Source organism: Nilaparvata lugens, chromosome 5, assembly GCF_014356525.2.
Source record: "Nilaparvata lugens isolate BPH chromosome 5, ASM1435652v1, whole genome shotgun sequence".
Taxonomy (NCBI): domain Eukaryota; kingdom Metazoa; phylum Arthropoda; class Insecta; order Hemiptera; family Delphacidae; genus Nilaparvata; species Nilaparvata lugens.
Window position 1 is genome coordinate 2,492,564 of NC_052508.1, and position 21,464 is coordinate 2,514,027.

General features: G+C 35.1%; 1 protein-coding gene across 3 annotated transcripts in view; it reads right to left on the minus strand.

Moving 5' to 3' along the window:
• The window catches only part of LOC111050043 (glutamate receptor ionotropic, NMDA 2B), a 345,263-nt gene that overhangs the window by 276,738 nt on the left and 47,061 nt on the right, over nt 1–21,464 (minus strand). For 2 of the 3 annotated variants that reach the window (XM_039429685.1, XM_039429687.1), the window contains exon 2: nt 4,442–4,500. The exons of the other annotated variant lie outside the window; for it this stretch is intronic. The gene's annotated coding sequence lies outside the window, so the exon portion shown is untranslated. The remainder of the gene's footprint in view (nt 1–4,441; nt 4,501–21,464) is intronic. 3 annotated transcript variants of the gene reach the window in all.

Consider the following 21,464-nt stretch of genomic DNA (forward strand, 5'->3'; position numbering starts at 1 on the left):
TAAATTTATTTCCCCGAGGAGAAATCTTAGCAGCTTTCAATTTGAGAAGCATTTTCCTCTTGGCGAAAGAAGATTACAGAGCAACAATTCCACTCCCATAATATTGTTGAGAAGTATCTCTTCAATATCATTCTTCCTGCATACGCTCATCGTCGAAATGTCAAAATCCTTTAAAATATTCCTTCATATTCTATTTTCACAGTGAATCCGATTTGATAAGTCGATTCACACGGTCATTAGGATAATAATCAGTATGTACCTTCAATATTTTTCTGGAGTGACTGTGAAAACTTGAAGTATACAATTGCTAAGAATAATTTTGTTGCTTATTGCAAGGTGATTTTCGTATTTAATGAATTTGTCAAACCTAGTGATATTCGTGAACCTTTTAATGCAGGGGACACGATGATGAATAGTAAAATCTGACCATTTACTACTACCTACTGGAACGAGACTACAATATTCTTTTGTAAAGTGGATGCTTCGGCAAAATAATATTATACATGTATTAATCAAATTTAAGGTTTACTATTGATGAACATTATCAAATCCTGTATTTTGTAGGCTTACTTAACATACATTCACTATATTTCCAATTCATTAAACATTCTCAAGCTTATCGTACTTCCTACGAATTATCAACTCACACGGACAAGTTCAAAGAAGAAATACTTCAAAGGGAATCATCCCGCATCTGCTTCCCAGCAAACAATCAATGAATGTGGTAATTATTGTTAATAAACTGTATACGTGAAATACACATTTGTTGAAAGGAATACTTGATTTATAGTGCAGTGTGCACACACAGAATAATATGACACGTACTCAATTCACATGATAGACTGAATGAACACAAGCTATGCCCAGCCACGACCAAGGCGCACACTCACACTGAGGCCTGAAATACACTGGTGAACTGTATTTAGTTCTTACATACACACAGAACTCTCATGACTGATACCCGTCAACAGAGAAAAATGACATGAATCATACAATAATATAATGTTGTGAAAAACACAATTCAATATTTGATTCCTGTCTTTCAACCTATCAACTTCTTGGTAGGATATTCTCTAGTGATTTCAGATTCTGAAACTAATAGTTTCTATTATATCAAGAGAGGGATGAATTGATGGCTTCTATTACAATTTTGATTTGAATAATGTGAACAAAAATTCGGGCAAGTTCAGCAGAGTATTGAGAAAGACTATTCCCAGTAGCCGAAATCGAATGACATTGGCTGCGAGATTTATTGGCTGCGACGAGGCATTACACGGCTGAGGTGGCATTGGTACCAGGCAATGCACGAGGCTCACAGTCACAGTCCTGCATCAGTCAGACCAACTCCTGCTAGATGGAGCGAAAGTCAGAGATATATTATCATGAATGCTGCAACCAATCACATCAACGACAAAAACTTTTCAACTCCACTCTGTTTCTTACTTGAGATGGTAGTCTATCATCATTACCGAAAAAATCAAAGATTAAAAAATCCTACTCCGCTAGAACATCGGTTGAGAATCAAAAAAAATGTAATTATGATCCTGATCTCAGTTCTAAAACTATATTAGTTCTTGACTCTGATCTTCTCAGCTGATAGAGGATTGTGTATATTTATTATTGTACAAAATGAATACAATTTAGTTAGTACAACTCATGAGAGGGAATGTTTTATATTAATATCATTCCAGTGTTATAGTTATCTTGTATTTTTGTGTTGAACTAACAGCGTCATAGTGTGAATAATGAGAGACACGAGTATCATCATCCTGATTATGACATTTAAATAATCCCAAAACACTTCTAGATCAGGATTTCGTCCAGATGAATAATAAGTTAGTAAACATATAATCATTCTTTACATTCTAATGGTTGATAATTTCTGAACACAATTATAAGGTATCGGGAAGAAATTTTCCTTGAAAAGTTTATGAATATATACATTCTTGAACATTTGTTCAGATATAATGATTATTGATTTATTTCTTATCTCATAGTCTTGTTGTAGGTGAAATGTGAATAATCCTGCGGCTGTCCATATAGATCCTAGCTGTAAAACATGAAATCTCGAGCTCTTGGGATTCTATGGATACTGACATTTAGACATTGCCTCAGGCGAAACAGGGACATAGAACAGGGTGATAGAACTTTCTCAAACTACGGAGGAAGAACTATCGCGAGCTATTGCACTTACACATAATCGTACTTTTCATGTCTATCGAGATAAGTGCTAGCGTTACAACGCCGCAGTGTAATGTGTTTGCAAGCTGTTATCCTCTGTTCAGTTCAAGTTTCAGTGGGAGTATCTAAACGGGTAAGATTTTCTAGAAGGTAAGGATTTTTTGAGGCGGTGACACGATTGATTTTTGTCACCTCCGAGACAAGTTCATCGTAGAATGGATAAGTGGAGGGGAGAGATAAAAAGATGAATCGAATGATAAGCAATTTCTAAGAAAAGAAGTAGAATCGGTCCATGGATATTTTGCAGAGAGAATTTTGTAAAATCCAAGAGTGAATATTATAATATAGATTTTCCATTTATGTGAGTGAGTATTGATCACCAAATCACCATCTACTCTGATATTCATTTATTTTCGCCTAATGATTTTTGATATTCGATTGATTGTCATAGACACATTATCATCTGCAGTTGGCGAATAAACACACTGAAATCTTATCAAACTCATGACTTATTATCTGAAAATATAATATATTAGGCCTTTAAATTGCCAAGCATTACTTGCTTGAAGAGAGAAACTCAATTACTACGGATTGTACTCTTCAATGATATCACACATTTTTCTAGAATACAAAATATAAGCCTCTACTAAATGAGAAAAATAATTCCAGTTGAATCCAACTTCAGCCACGTACTTCTTGTTCTTCAATATCTGGATTACTCATTGATTTGAATCATAGCTTATTTATTATTATTCAATGTAATATAGTTCATGAAAATAGTTCAATAAAAATCATTCAAGAGGAAAGGTTATCAAGCAATTTGGTGATTTTACAGTAATACAGCATTTTACACTCAATTCCATAACTTGATTCAGGAGACTCACTCGCAAATCACGATCGACGTGAATCAATCTGTTTGAGCCTGTTCAAGTATCACAAATTATTTTCTTCAACCATTGAACAGCCTTTAGAGGATGGTTAACAGTTGATATGATAATTAATTATTCAAAGACCCGGAGAGTTGTTAGTTCATCAAAACCGAGAAAGCACTCTAGTTTGAAACACTTGAAGTAGGGTACCGTAATCTCTTCCCGTTACTTCAAGGATAGACAACAAAGCACCCACAATCCTCATTCACTTCACCTCTCGACTCCAAACTCCAAGACAACATAAACAGTAGACTGCAATTTGGATTAAGTAGTAGAATAATATTATCACTATGAACTTGAACCAGTATATTCTGTATTAGCAGAAGAATAGAACAGATTCATGTTTATCTAGTCAATAGTCATTTCTGGTTGATCCAAAGCTAGAGGTATTTTATGTAGATATATAAATATTCAAGTATCATATTCAATAAATATAGTTCATGTAACATACATGGATTATTGCTCATTTTAATTCTCGAAGGATATATCACAATTCTATTAAAACAATGATAATTACTTGTAGATTTGTATCGTATATTGCTCATTTGTATTCTCCAAGGGTTCACAAAGTAAGGATTCTTCTACTCCTTATTCCAAAAATCTGATCATAATTTTCCAGTATATTGTTGATGAATGTCCAGTGAATGATTTAATTATTCTTTAATTGGTCATTTCTTGAGAGGGGCAGAAATTGCAAAAACCGTGATGAAAAACAATAAAAAAATTGTAAAAATAAGAATGCATTGATGTCTGATGGCTTCATAATCTGTAGCACTGTGGAAAAAACTTGCTTTCAATAGTTTGTGTGATGATAGTTGTGTTGAGAAGAGGGAATAGCTAGAGCAGATAGGAATAATGATATTGTTGAGTTCATTCCTAGCTTTTTATTATGGTCTCATGTTTCGTGAAGAGAATTCCCTGAGCAGATGATGAAGGGGGTGTAATAATTGAGTTAATTTCTACCTCTAATTATTTTCTCTATGTAATCCTCTGAAAAACATAGCAAACATTCTACTTTGGTTCATTAATGACAGTTGACTGAATCTTTTGATATTCAATAGTGCTCGTATACTAAATATTTGAGAAATTCAAATTGATTACTTATGAAACAAGGATAAACTATTAGATGGCTGAATTCCACTATCCACTTTACTTGTTCAATCTCATCTACAAGTTTTATCTACTAAACAGGTTCGAAGATGTTATAGAAATTGTTAGACATTATGATTTGTGATCATTATTGAATAATAACTAGATGTTTCGAGAATGCACTTCAGAAATTCTAGAGAGAGGATCCTCCTATCGTTAATTAGCGAATGAAGATTACTAACCGTGATGAAGCATTTTTTTGGTCTTCAAGAAGCTTCCACTTCTTCCATTTGTTCAAGATCTGCAAAAAAAATCAATTAAAACTATCAATAACAAAACATCCTCATAGATGAATGAATAAGTAGGGCAGTTGGTAGAATTTATATACATAAAATGTCTCTCGGGAAATTTTTCACTACAATCTATGAACTACAGTAAAATCCTATAGAACAGTAATCAGCTTTTTTCAATTTTCGATTCAGCTATTCATCTGTCGACACAATTATTACAAAAGAATAAAGTAAGCCAATAGTCAGTTAATAATCCTTCTCAAAGTCAAACAAATGAAGCATATATAATATAATACTCGTACATTTTATAGTTCACTTTCAGAACATCATCGGTTTCATAACATTGAATCCATCCTTCACAATTTTGAATTATTTTCATGGGTTTTAAATAAATATTTATTAAAATGAATAATTTTTTTTTCAAGACAATTATAATTCTTAATAGTCGATTCATGTTTTATTTTATTGATTAAGATAATCATGGTAAGGATATCAGTATCATAACGGTTTGGTAAGATTGATTATTCTCTCTATTATTCTATTTTCCATTAGTCAATGTCTATGCGGCGCATACTCTGAGAACCTGCAACTGGCAACGAATGAAACATTCAACAGCTAAGCGGTCTCATAAAGTGATGAGTGGCGGTGTCTGGTGTGACAGGAATGCAGCTGTTGTGGCTGCGTCACACTCGTTCTGCCTCGTCCTCGTCTTTCCTCGTCCTCGTCCTGGTCTTGCCTCGTCATCATCCTGCCTCGTCCTTATGCCTCGATATGTCTCATCCTCGTCCTGCCTGGTGAGCGATGATAGGACGATCCATGCAAATCGACGACTGCACAAACAGCCTCCTCTCCATAACAAATCTGAAACTTTCCCGACACCGCAACTTTTCCAATTTTCCTCCTTGCTGAATAGTTTTTCCGTCGCGAAAGCGGTGAGCGAGATGGCTTTCCTGCCATACATTCAATCGATTCCTCGGTTTTCTTCGCGTCTCTATGAATTGCCTGTCAAGAAACGCATTCGCCAAACCCCTACAATTCTGCGGCTCATTTTCAAACGCTCCAGGCGTTCTATTGTCAACTTAACGATCAGTTTCAACAAAGAATTGCCCATTTTCGTGAGCCCAGCTTGAAATAAGGCTCCCTGTTATGCTTTTCTTACTCATTGTTTATCAATCAACCAGCTTCTAAGAAGAAAAATGAGGAAGAGTACCAGGAAAAGCCGGATACAAACCATGAGCTTTCCTGATAATGAGGACATGGAATATTCCTTATCATCTCACTGCACAATCCCAATTGAACGGATAAATATAGTCTGATTCATTTAAGAAGCCTCATTCCAGTGAATTCAAGAGTATTCAAACCAATAAATTAATTATTATATCTCTAAGATATAATTCTGCATGCAATAGTTTTCACTCCACTTAAGTTCCAATCCGATATTGATCAAAGTGGCTTAATATGTGATGTCATTGAATAGAACATGATTTGATTCACTTATTATCAGATGTGATGAACCTGACCATCAAGTTCACAACAAATATGTTTCAGCCAACTCATGAAAACTTGATCTGTAATACATTCATCTGTGGTCAAAGCTCCATTTGATTCAGTTATCAGCAGATGCGGTTAGCCAGATAAATTCATGACATACTCCACACACAAACGAAATATATTTCATGGAAACGTGCTTTCACAAAAGTACTTGTTTGGAATTAAGTTAATTTACAGTCCAAATTTGCAAACTGCAAGTGAATTTCGAACAAAGCGAGGATGTTTGGTGCGACCTCTCACGGAATGCGTCAGGTGTTGACCTGCGAAGCGCTTTGAACCGATTCAACGATCCAAGCGAGCGCCACCACAGACTCACCGGGAAGCCGACCTCACAGCCCTTTGCCTTCTTCATTAGCGCTCCGTCTGCAGCCAAGCTCAATAAACCGAATCGACCACGGGGTGGCCAACTTCCGATTTGGCGTAATGATCGATGGGAGAAACTGCTGTCACCTAACTGTCACACAACTTTCCACCTAACTCGATTATGGATCACCAACTACACTCTTGTCTTCGCAACCCCTTTTACAGGCTGATGTCAAAGTTGTACTTGCATACGGAGAGACTGATTGGAAGACTGGTATAGTCTATCATACAGAAAGTGCAGAGTGATAATAATTGAGGAGGTACTTTGTTATAGTTGATTGCGATTTCTCTTCACTTACAACTTGGGCTTGACTTCCAAAAATTCAAGTGATACTTTGTGAATAGTGGGTTGACTGCGATCAATTCCTTTCCATTTGGAACGTGATTGGCTGGACTATTGAAGAAATAGTCCAGATTGACTATCAGGTACAGACTCGAACACGTGCATTCCACTTTTCATCAGCTGATGCTATTCTTACTATAAATGTATTACACTGTTTCTGTAAAAATACAGATATAATGAGATGGATATAATAATGACCTTAACAGATATAACAGATATAATAATCACCTTTTTTGCTAGGGCTATTCTTAAATATCAAAAAATGAAAATCTAAGTAACCTTTGTTTCAATTTATTTATTTCATCAACTTACTTGATGATGACATAAATGTCGAGGCATGCCGTGAGTGAAATTTTAAAAAAGATACTAAGATTTTCATTTTTTATAATAAAAATAGTATAGTTGTCAGTGCTGATGAAAAGTTGGTGAAATGCGCGTGTTTGTAGCACTGCCTGTTACGTGGGTTCAAGTCCCGCCGATGCAATGGACGTCTGATCATCTCATCAATTCACCAACGCGCTTCTCATTACTCATGCATAATGAGCAATGAGCTTATGTGAGCACGAAAAAATCAATTTTAGTGAAGATTTCTCATTAGTGGTTGATGGTGAACCAAAAAATATGACAAATCTCGTTCTATGGATACTATCAATGTACCTAGAATACAAGTACCTTGGATACTATTATAAATTTCTACAGTTCAGGTGCATTATATCGCATCTGCTACATCATAGCATGTCTAATGGAAATAATTTATCATTCAATTGAACTGCATTAACTTGCACTCTTCTGGAAAACTATTTTTGATTGATGTAGCATTGAGTAAGAAGGAATGTAGAATCTAAATAATATCATGGTTGCTTTGAACCATCTTGCATCTGAATATCAATGATAGAATATCATTGACTTCTGATAAATTCCTTTCACATTTCTTCTCATCAACAACTTTCACAGGGAACATACTTCTTTGACGACTCTAAAATGAATTCAAAGTCGTCGGCAGAACTTGTGAAATGCAATTCAGCTCAATTGATATTGCCAGCTTGGACGAGAGATGCTTCCGAACACTTTAATACAAAGTCAGCCTGAAAGTTGGAGATATATTAGAGCCGAATGCTGGCTGAAGTGACGATCGCCTCAGCCGTCATTCCCCTGAGACGAGCCGGCCGAGGCGAGAAGGCAATTTTCGTAGCGTGCTGGCTGCTGGTTCCTTTATTGAACACTAAATATCTGGCGAGACGTACAATTACTACTGCTGCGTCCCCTCTTTGCCAGCTGGTAATATTGGGCTTTCCACTTCAGCTCGGTTCTGTCAAATCAGAAATTCTCACCAAACGTGACGGAAAAGTTCAGTTCGCACTCGGTCACTTCCGACTGGCTTAGTCAATTCACATGCACCTACGAGTCACTCGCGCAAAGAAATGAAAATTCAAGAATGACTCCAGATAAACGATAATCAACATGTTTTGTTACGTAAATGAATGACTCCTCCCTTCAGCCAATGATCCATTCAATAATAAATTGAAGGATATCTCCTCATAGATAAATACCTTATTCTCATATTTTTTATTTATCTTAATAGAAAATCATTATTGCCATAAATGACAACGAGGTAAAGCAGCAAAGTAAGTGCAAAACAAATCCAAGACTACTAAGGTGTTGCACTCTTCAGTCTGCTAACGCTACCTGGTCATGGGTAAAAAACCTACTGGTAGGCATGGACGTTTCGACCATCTGATCACCCACGCACGTCCCATTACCCACGCTAGCATATGCTAGAGTTCGTATGTACATCATCCGCAAAAAAAATAAATCTGGTATGACGCACTCACACAGCTTTCCTTGCCGTTATGGGAATTGATCAACTGACGCTAGTGTTCACGCGCATCTCAATTCTACTATTCAAAGATCTAAGCCAGCTGGTGATAATGCTGCAGACACATTAAGTCTGCTATCTCTTCATAGTGAATGATTTAATGGAATCAACAGTTGCCAGTTTGAAATTATTGGAATAATAACATTTTCCTGAACTTCGAGCTTATTTTTAATTTTAGGTGAAAATTTTACTGAACATTGATTGTAGATCGAACATGATTTTCAAGCTGAATCTTTTCCACTTGAAATGTTTTGATCAAATTGTATCTGAAGCCTGATAATTGGGAATCTATAATCAAACTTTGCATAGATGAGGCGGATCTCCTGAAATTTCTACAGATATAAGACTTGTGACAGTTGATAGAGCTTATCAATGACTATTTTAGGTATAAATTTGATCAAAATCGTTGGAGCCGTTTTCGAGAAAATTGCGAAAAACTCTGTTTTTTACAACATTTTTGCCATTTTAGCCACCAGACGCACAACACACACACACACACACACACACGCGAGAAAATCGCGAAAACCCCTGTTTTTGACAACATTTTTGCCATTTTAGCCACCAGACGCACAAAAAAACACACACAAACAATTTGTTGAGTAAACTATTCTGGAATGATACATACTTTTGAAGCATTAAAATATTTCAAAATAAATATGAGAAAATTGGGCTGAACAATTGCTCGAAGAATATCGAGCTCTTTTGATGATGATGATGAAAATATTTAAAATAGTTAATGTGAGGTACATTGGAATTGAAAAATAATGCTGCTCTCGATAGTGACCCTGAAAAATTTCAAGGTTGAGGCAAGACACTTTCAATTATTGAAATTAGACAATTTGATAATGTTGATACTAGAGCTCTACGGTAACTCAATCTGGTGTATCCGTAAAGATTCAATAAAGATTCGTTAAGATGAAAAATAGTGTATTTATTTCAAGTATACCACACTAATATTCCATAGATGCCATTGAAATAACTGCCTACTCGTTAATTATTATAATGTTGTTTTCTTATTATCAAATATGTACCGCTCCTATAAAAATGATATAACTATGATCATAAATGAGGGTATTTGACATTATTATTCTAGCGTGGTACAAATTTCGAGTGGAATATCGATGAGATGACCGTAGTATTTGGCTTGAAGAGGAATATTTTCATAGAGATGCCAGATGAACGAGGCTGTTATAAATGTAAAGGGTGTGTTGGGAGATCCGAATTGTTTTAACGTGAACAAAGCATCCTTATCAACAGCTTAATTATACTGATAACACATGAAATATTTCCGCAAGAGTAAAACAAAAGCAGACAATGGACAATCAATTGTTTCATCCAATAAGCCTCTTCAAAAAGAGATGAAAACAATGAGTCGTCAGTCAGGGCTCAGGAGGGAGTGACATGTATGCTGTTCTGTGTGTGCATCCCGACTCATTCATTCAACAATTGGTACAAAGTTGTGGGCTCTTCAAGGTGCAATTATTGTTTTTATTGCGAAGTAGAATCCTATCTTTACTACAACCAAACAAATAAAATCAATTCGTAACTTTTTTGTGAGATAGAATTATGTCAGTTTCGTGGTTAGATGGAGTTCAAGTGGTTCAAGTAGAGTGGAAATTACTGTCCGAACTTCGCCACGTCGAATGAAATAGTCATTTTATTCTATTCTTCTCGTATTAAAAAAATCGTTTTTTCAGAGCTTCGCCACTTCAAATAAAAAAGTCATTCTATTTTAATAATTATATTAGTATTAAACGAAAATCCAAATTAGATGCTGTAATTCACCCCGAAGACTTCTGCTACTGAGAATATTCACAACAGGGTAAACAGCTAGATGGAAATTCAATGAGCGCTACTATTCAAAAATTATTTGTCAGCCCGGGAATCGAATCCAGTACCTCCTAATTGCCGGTCAGGAATGCTTACCCTTACACCACACTGACAATATCTGGATAGCAGCGTTCATTTTATACGAAGCCATAGCGGCCAGCCAGTCTACAGATTGAAATCACTGAGTTATTGCAATTATTCAAATGCTAATGAATTAATAATCATTATTAAACGAAAATCCAAATTAAATGCTGTAATATTCACCCCGAAGACTTCTGCTACTGCAAATAATATTGACAACAGGGTAAACAGCTAGATGGAAAGCAGTAGCTGAAGTCTTCGGGGTGAATTATAGCATTTAATTTGGATTTTCGTTCAATAATGTTTATTGATTCATAATCATTTGAATAATTGCAATATCTCAGTAATTTCCATCTGTAGTCATTCTATTTTATTCTACTCGTATTATTTCTAAATGTTGCAGTTTAGTAAAATTGTTTTGACAGTTCACACGATATCAAATAGTCTAAGAAATGTCTCTAGAGTAGGTAAGTGGTGAAATTGATTGTAAAATATGAAAAGCACAGATAAGCCTTATGTTCACATCCGATTCATAGTTAGAATGCAAATTTTTGTTCAAGTAATTCAATCAAATGTGAGAAATCAATTCAAATCAAAGAAATATTCATTTCACGTGCTCGTAATATTTACAACGGAATAGGATGTCAACTAGGCTATTCACAATTATCTAACTTTCTTTTGATAACATGAATTTTAAGGGAAAGAAAGTCTTTCTAACAAAGGTGGTATATTTAATAATTCAAAGTTTATAATGATAAGGTGTGAAACCTCTATCCATAGGGAAGCCGCAACGAGCAAGTGTGTTGCCAAAATTATAGCAAGAGCAGACGAGAATCAGGCTGCGAACAGGAAGTTGTAACAGAAACGACGCCTGTTTTGCGGGCTTTATCTTGTCGCGATGGCAGGATACAAGAATTCATGGGATGAAGAAGCGAAAAGTGATAAGACTGATGAAAGTATGGAGCCGCGCTTCTCAGACGCTTTTGTTCGCTGCGCTCGAGAACTTTTGAAGATGTCACGGGTTAGCCTGACTTCTCCTCCATTCGTCAACCCACAACGGTCTAATAATCTCTCACGATCTTGACGGCTTGCATTCTCATAGTTATTAATTTGCTAATGCCAAAGTTCGCTGCAGCAGTCTGCGATGCGATAAGAGCAAAGATGATAATCGCTGCCGCTTTTGCATAACTAATCGTCGAATAATTTGAGTACTTCACCAATGACACTTCTGTTCCCAATGGAATGCATCAGAATATTTATTAAGCGAATGCTTATTAATTATTAGAATTCAGTGGTTTTGATTATCCATATCAAACTCAATATTTATTCAGTTCTTTATTCTAGAAGTTTCATTTTTACTTTCCTTGCCCTATTACCATAGGTAAGGAAAGTATTGCTTTCCGAAAAAAGTGTGTGTGTGTGTGTGTGTGTGTGTGTGTGTGTGTGTGTGTGTGTGTATGTGCGTCTGTGTACACGATATCTCATCTCCCAATTAACGGAATGACTTGAAATTAGGAACTTAAGGTCCTTGAAAATAATGTATGTACTTGAATAGTATCGCACATAGTGGTAGGTATATTTTGACCTAGTACTTGAATACATACATTAGTTTTACTTTCCTTGCCCTATTACCATAGAAGGAAAGTATTAAGGTACAAAAAATTAAGGTACTCCAATTTCCAAATTTCTATACGTTTCAAGGTCCTCTGAGTCCAAAAAAGTGGTTTTTGGGTATTTGTGTGTGTGTGTGTGTGTGTGTGTGTGTGTGTGTGTGTGTGTGTTTAACGAGATAAAATGAAATTTGGAACTTAAGGTCCTTATACTATAAGGATCCGACAGGAACATTTTCGATCAAATGCAATTCAAGATGGCGGCTAAAGAAGCGAAAATGTTGTCAAAAAAAGGGTTTTTCGTGATTTTCTCGAAAACAGCTGCAACGATTTCGATCAAATTCATACCTAGAAAAGTCATTTATAAGCTCTATCGACTGTCACAAGTCTCACATCTGTAAAAATTTCAGGAGCACTGCACCATCTATGTAAAGTTTGATTTTAGATTCTCAATTATCAGGCTTCAGATACAATTTAAACGAAAAATTTCAGGTGGAAAAGATTCAGCATGAAAATCATGTTCGATCTACAATCAATGTTCAGTAGCATTTTCACCTAAAATTGAAAATAAGCTCGAAATTCGAGAAAAAAGATTATTCAATTGAAAACTGTTGGCAACTGTTGATTCTATTAATTCATTCACTATGAAGAGATAGCCGACTTCGTGTATCTGCAGCGCTATTGTCCTGTAACCAGCTGGCTCAGATCTTAGAAAAGTACACCTGAGATGCGCGGGAACACTAGCGTCAGTTGATCAATTTTCAGAACGGCAAGGAAAGTTGTGTGAGTGCACCACACCAGATTTTTAACGGTTGCATGTTCAATTGAACTCATCAATAAAATTAAATATTTCAATAATAGCTCATAAGAATAAGAATTAACCTTTTTTCATTTGGGTCAATCTCGATTTTTGTATGCTCTGTTCTCTTCAAATGGTCTAACCCGCTTCAGCAGGTATAATTTATCTGGTATAATTTATAAATCATTATGAATCATACGTTTGTGTTCTTGTATAATTTTATTATAGAAATTTTTACAGTGCTCTCTGAAAATCCATTCCCCAAAAGGAATAACCGAGAACATATTTTTCGATCGTAGGTTCATACAATGAATGATATCCATATAATTGAACAATGCGCAATATCAGTGATATTTCACGTTTAATTAAGGTAGACTAGCATATTTTGTGAGTTAATGGGCGAGCACATGTAATGGCGTGTTATGGCGATGATAATGTTGATTAGTTGCGGGCGCTGATTCGGTGGCGAGGCAACAGAGCAATCAAGCCGATCGATGCGAGAGCGAATACAATCGCAAGTGAAGATGAACTGTATTCTGGTTGAGCTGATTCAAAGCTTCTGTTCAATTTAAACTTGGCGAACTTGGCGAATAGTGATTGGAGTGCTGTCATCTGAATTGTGCTTCCAGCCTCAGGTTGAGCACTTAATCCAACCGCTGGAATTGAGTTGAAAACTTAATTGCAGCAATGATTTTCTCCAATAACTCTGGAAACCGATAAAAGGCATAGGCTCAACCGCCTGTTATTGGAGCTGAATGAATTTTTTCAACTCGATATTAAAAATCATTCGAACTCGTATTGGAGAATATCATGCTTGTGTGGTCTTCTATCATTGAATGTTTTCCATTGCCCTTCAAAGTAACTTCACTATTACTTAACTGCTACATAGGCGAGCTGACTATTGAAATAAATTGTAGAGTACTTCAATTTGAATGAATGAAGTAGGTAGAGACCAATAATGACCAATATTTGACCGATACCAATAGAGAATATAACTGTTGAAAATGTTCATACATTTATGATTGGTATATTATTCAATGTAAAATGAATGCCATAAAATACTCTGAACGTTTCTTGGGACCTAAGAGACTCCCATTATATGATAGTTCAGTTTTTGTCAATCTTCGTTTCTTGTCAACATTTTTTCAACAGGCGATGATCACTACACTATTTCCAATAGTCACTTCAATTTTCAGTAGTCAATTATCAGTAATCGTGGAAGCAAATTCACATTCTGAGCAATAATAGTTTAGTGACACCTGCAAGCTCTCATCACATACAAGCTTTCACAGCAATTTTCACCACATCAGCCCATATTTTTCTATTATAATGATACTGAAGCAATATTCAGAGACACAATTTTCACTTGTTCAACATCACAATAGATGAAAAACTTATAGAATTCATCGTACATGAATAAAATCATGGAGAAATTAAAGAGATAGTTCAGAGCATATTACATGCTTTATTGCATCTCATGGAAAAATATCCACCAAGACAACTGAGAAAAGAGTTTTCTCTGGTGGATAGTACAGTGAAATGGATATTATTGTCTCGAAAAAAGAAAGTGTGAGATGATGTCACTTCTGGACTCACCTTTCCAGCCATCAAATATATTTTTCGAGCTTATTGAAAAAACGATTTGATACCCTCTGACAGGCTCAATATTCATGTTACCATGGCACTGGCAGGTTTCTGCTTACGTCAGCAAGCACGTGAATGAACAGTGACCATGATTGATAATGTTTGCCCAACAAATAATGCAGCGCTTGAGTGAAATATTATCATTCTCGTTAAGTGAATTTGAATTATGGAACGTTCTTACTCCACGAAGGAGATATTATTTTCGAAAATTATTCATGTTAGAAAGTTAAAATTTTTCCATGAATGCCTAGGAGCTTACATGATTGACTCAAGAGTTGATGGATGAAAGTTGATAGTATGAGACTCAAGGCACTAGTAATTTATCAGCGTGTGTGGAACGAGTGAAGAATAGGATGAATGAAAATACTCGTGTAAGATAGATTGTTTTTTGGCAACAAATTTTATCTTCATTGAATAGAATCATTATAGCGTTGTCTCTCCCTTCACCAGAATCTAGGAGACCTGGAAATAGTGAGGAATTCACCACATGAAAATTACTCAAAGTCAGTCACAAGTACCAGAGAAGAATATCTTATGCAAAAGTGAGATGTGAAGACGATGGAAGAAATTTTAGATTTGATAATTCATTGCTTGATGCAAATACCAGCGTATTCTTCGATGATCCAAAGTGAGTCTTTCATTATAGTAATCTACTCATAAATAGTTATTCATCATGATGTGGAGGTAATCGAAGGCTCAACCTATTATCACACTTCATAATGTGGGACAGGAAAGATATATTTTACAATTCTGCATGTCATACAATTATTTGATTCAATTTCAAATTACAGTATCCACAGAGAGGCATACATTATTTTTCTGTACCAGTTGTATTGGTTGCAGATACGCTCCATGAACGCTTAGATTCATGAGCGCAAGAGCTGTGAAAACCCATGACTACGGCACTGAAGGCAAGGCAAGCTCAGAGAGCTTCCCATTCTCTAAATTTATCAGAAGGTTCTATTATTTTCCCAAGCGTAGTTTCATTTGTGCTTATTTTTTGCCTCTGTTAATGCGAAGAGGCATTTCGGTCAGTGGAAAAACTCCTCTCTCTATCTCCAGAGAAGAATAAGTCTCATTCTCGCTTCGCGAGGCAGGAAATTTCTTTCGTTTTTGTTGTCTTTTCAGCCGTTGCATAGCTCTATATACCACTGTTATTTCAACGGGTATGCTAAGCTGTAAACCCAGCAGTCTGAAGATTCTCCCGTTTATAAGTTATTTTATCACAAGTCAGCGATATTAATATTGGCTTTTGTATCAGAAGTTTATCAAATGATGGGAATGAGTTTATCAGGTTCGGTGAATAATATTACTAGATAAATTTGAATAGTCATCAATACAAAGTTATGGTATATGAAAATGGAAAAAATAACAGTAGGCTTGTGTTAGATCTCATGTCTGAGCCAGAATTCACAGCTAGCGTTGAATGTGAATAATTACAATAAGGATTCTATTGATCTAGAAATATACTCTTGAAACGAAAAAAAATCCTATTATTGGAAATTGATAATATCGGAAGATTGGATTCAATGATTAGTTTCTTCATTCAAAGTATCATGGAAGAATACTGTAAGAAGAGGGCTTTCTATGAGAACAAGTTTGCCTCTTCTTCTTCTATTTTGGTAGTTAAATCTGTTACAAAAGTTTTTAACTCAAATAGATGCTATTCAGGGCTTACTCTTTCCACTGATTGAACAATGGATACGGATCCGACCTCAACTTTTCCGATTGTATTCTATTTCAACTCGACTTTAATTTCTCGATTGGAAATGTCTTAGCCTGGATGCGAATAAGTGTGAAATCGAGCCAATTCAGTTCGTATAGTGATGAAATAAATCATATTTAGCATGATGGTATAGAAACACTGCATTGACACTATTATGCAGGAATGAGAGTTTAACGAGTATTCAGATATCATCACAGATTCAACCATTGACAAACATTCTTTTCACTGTGCTAGACATAAAAATGTTCAACACTCTTATGATACACTAGAAGAGATTTTGATTATGAATTTCATGACTGAAATTCAATACACTGGGTAGCTACATTTCCTTATCAATCATCTCTTTATAATGAAAGTAAGGACTTCAAAGCCCTTTGATATTTGCATCATACAATAGACGATAACCGCACATCATAAAGCAACAGAACAAATGGTTCTTCTGATGAACTGGAACATCATCATTGATAGGAGGTGTAATTAGAGTGATAATAAGAAATGGAAGAGAGAACTCAATGGATAGAATGAACGCTCGAGCTATTCTGCTCTAATTGCTATTGAGAGAGCGATTCAAGTTGAGCAGTATGGAAATACTGGTGTCTTCAAGACTGACACAAGGGTGGTTTTTTCTGTTCAAATTACCTTTCTTCCATTAATGGAGCCATAAAGAATTCAAATGGAAGACGATGGAGATCAGTGGACTCATTTGGGTGAGCTCGTCGTGATAGATCGACGAATAATAATTTTTTGCGCCACCGTCACTGATGTATGGGCTCCACTGTCTTTCTTTTATACTTCACTCTCATAAATTAGCTCCACCAATACTAAGACCCGACGCTTCTTCGTTCTCTTCTCTCACAAATTCTCTCAATGGTTTCGGAATTATTTATTTTGAGTGAATGTGAGAGAGTTATTCATTAGGAGTAGCAGTTATTTGTGGTTTGGAATCGAATGGCTCACTTATTATGAATTTGTCGAGTGATAGAGGCAATAATATTTTTGTCAATGAAAATTCCATACATCAGCATCCCATGAATAAATTTCTATAAAATCATGATTTATAGATCATGATTTGATTCTATATTATATGATTTGCAAAATTTTAAGAATCCACATTCTGATCTATAGATTCAAGAATACTTGGATGGATATAGAACGGTATCCCTTTATTACAAGATAAGAAACCACCCAACAGGAATGAATAAGTTGTATAGGAAGGAGATCAGATAACTTTTTTGTAATTGGAATCAAACAAGTAAAATAGAGTCATTTCTTTATGAGGCTTCTTGGTTTTATAATTTTTTTCATTTATGAAAAAAATTATTTGGTTAACAGTTGGTGTTACAATAATTTATTATCAATTCTAGACTTGAGAAGAAAAGCTCTACATTATTCTTCGACATAGGTTTCCACTCTCTTCTATTTCTTTTTCCCTCGACATTTGACTCTACTTCCCTTTCACTTCTGTGGTGATAACCTCAACCCAGAGCCTGTATTCATTTCAAGGCAGCGAATTCATGTATATTGTATAGTGGAGAGGTCGTGAAGTGATAAGAATTAACCACGCGTTGCAAAGCGTATAACTTACGTAGTCTTGATTAATCACAGCGCATTGAAGAGATGCGCACTCAGACACTCTGTGTGAGATGGCGAGCATGCTTACGAGACTTGAACGTTCTCAGAGTCCTCAGTCCTCACTCGAATGAGACCGCTATTCCAGTCACGTATGTCAAGTTTCTTTTCGCCTCAAAGAGGAATTCTCTCATTCGCAGTTGGCTTTTTTCTCGGCTTGTATATCCCATTCCAAGAGCCACTCACTGTAGTGCTGGGGCCACCAAAGAATATTGCCACTGTAAGATACATTGCCGATGACAGTGAAGGATGATAAATTTATTATTCGGGTCCCGTAGATTTTAATGGATCATTGCAGAACAATGGAATCTGGTGGAGAAGTGGGCGTCGCCTATCATTAGGATATAGAAATGGTATCATTTGCGCACATTATTCATACTCTATATCAACAGATTAATGTGCTCATAGTAGCATAAAGCTTCTGTATTCTAGCAATTGTGAAACTGTTGAGCTTCAAGTCTTAGTAGACTGTCTATTGGGAAAAGCTGAGAAATAAATATTGAAGCTTCATAATCAATAGGAAGTGTTCACCTTCTTACCTAGATTATATAGTATAGGGTGATTCTTAGTCACATTTCATTATTTTTGGGAATCACTTACTTGACTAGTGATTTGTCATACATAACATTCAGTCTCACGGCTTATTTCTCGATTCTGATCACGGTGCAACTTGCCAATGAATTAATAATAATAAGCATATACATGCCAAGAGATAGGTGTATTATATTACAATACTCTTTTTAAGGTGGTATAGGTAACTCTATAAGTGCTCTTGTGATCATCAGTATTCCCAATCATATAGTGGAAGTACTATATTACTGTACCATATTCCCTACTATATCACTGGGAGTCCAGTCGCGTACATACATGAATTATGTGTAAAAATTATACTCCATTCTTAGTCCAGTTGAGCCATAATTCATGACCTCATATATAAATTGTAATATTCATATTGTACCTCACCTTTCACCTTTTACGTAGGCCTACCTTCTTCTACCAAAGTATCTCCTTGGTCATCATATAACCTACAGGAGTATCCCCTACTTTTTCGTTTCTTTTCCGTGTTCAGGTAAGTTTGAAGCCACACACATAGATTTTTGGACACAATTTGCCTCCTTGAAAATTCCATTAGATTATAAAGATTGTTTGTGAAGTTTCGTTTAATCTCATAGAATTCATAAGAATGGCAAAATGCACAGCAAGGACGTCCTAAAATCGATGTGTGTGTAAAACTGGCTCTAGTCTTACCTGCACACGAACAAGTAGAGGATACTTCTGCAGGTTATATGAAGTACAAGGTGATGCCTTGGTAGAAAAAGGTACATAAAAAGTGAAAGATAAAGTACAATATGAATTTGAAACTATGTAATGCGTTGAATAATTTATTTCAAATATTTATTTTGGATAGATATTCTTGTCACTTATAAGCTTAACTTATTCGTAACCGTAACATTCGCATCCATAATCTTAGGAAAAGGTGCAATAAAATACATTCTGAACATCTTGTATAGTGGATTTATGACTGCACACTGATGATTTGTTCGGATTCAGTATTAAATCTTTGCAGTTTTACATTTTTACTTAATACTATTATGATCTGTGATGAAAACTTTGATGAACATCAAAATTTGGGAATAGAATAAATTTGTGCCAAGCCTGATGATATTTATAATACGATTTGTAATAATTGTATCTACGAATAAATAATAGCATATATAGTCGCAATATATTGAAACAACTTTTGAATCATCCATAACTACTGAGGACTCACCAAGTTTAATTGAATGGAATCATACCATCAACTTCCATTACTGACTTCAGGCCAAAATAATTTGGAATAATCTTTTGAATGGATAGAGCTTGAGATGAAATCAGTGGGACTCCAGCCAGAAACAATTCTGATTCTTGCCAGGCTATGGACTATTTGAATGAATCTACTGTGAAAATTATTGCATATCTACATCCACAACAATCATTGTTGGATCCAATTTGATTTGAATATTGGTTTATTTGTCGTGATGATAGAAAAAAACTGGTAATTGACAATGACTTCTGGAATCAATCACTTATATGAATATAATTATAGTATGTAATTGTGAATTTAAAATCGAGTAATGACGATTATTAAGAAAAACCGTTCACAAAATGCTTTTTGAATAATCGAATTCCATTTTCTTCTTCGGCAGCCTAATTTCATTTACTGTAGAAATGACTCTGTCATTTTTTGAAAGAGTCACAGTTCCTGAGCCGGGAGCAAGTGCAGGGATTTTATTAAAAAAATGAATAAACTAAAAGCCTCATTTTTGATTACTTCAAATCAGTTTGACTTGTGTCGATGATCAAATCGGGAAATTGGAAGAAATCATTAATGGTGGATGTGCATATCTCTAGAATTAGAATTATTTGTTGCGCTAAATCTCGAAAACTGTCCAGTTCTCATGATGATTTTCATACCGCAAAGGAAAAGTATTAACCCGTTAGGATGACGGTAGATGGTGTGATAAAAAAATCATTTTTGACTGAAATAAGCTACTATGATTATCATTGATATAATATATATATATATATATATAATATATATATATATATTATATTATATAAAAGATCAATTACCACTATTATTATTTAAACAGCCAGATCTGAATTATTCAATTCACATAGGATAGATCTGATATAATGAGTTAACGAGAAACTGCACTGATTTCAAACTAACGAGATCGTGAAAAAACTACAAAAATAAAAGTTGGATCCAGCATTGATTTATCTTATTGGTTACTTGAATTTTTCAGGGAGTACAGGATTTCATTCGATACTCTCTTCTTGTGTTATTGAAAATTTTTGAATCAAGCAAGTTCGACGAGATCCTATGTACAGTATTATCAATCCTATATTTATTATTTGCAGTGATAATTCCATCAATTCGTATGGATCACTAATTAAAAAAATGCATTCCCGAATAAATAATAACACAGAATTAATAATAAGTGAATCAGAGTATCGGGGATATGTCTCTTCAATTGATGAGCAACACATCATCAGGCTGAATTATTTTGACTTTTGAATGAGCTCCCTGCAATTTACTAATTAAGAGCTATTGAAACTCCGAAAATCAGCCATCACTCTCGACTTGTATCAATCATATTTAATAAGCCAATTAATCGATTTTCAAAGCGTGTATATTAGAAACCTAACGAGATATAATTACTACAACTCACAAATAAATTCTTCAACTGACTTGCGTGACTCTTCAATCGACCTAAATACAATCAATAATCATGCATCTATTTGGATATTTGCTTCCATAAATTCAATTGAACCCTGCATGATGATTCATCTTGAAAACCTCTATATATCAAGATTTTAGAGAGATTTGAATTTGTCATCACGCTCAAAGATGATTCTACAATTCAGAAGAGTATGATCTACGAGTATGATGCAAGTTTGTTGCTTATTTTCGTAGTCTGAACAATTTTCTTGTCTGTGGTATGATATTACTGAGAGCAATATCATCAAAGAAAGACAA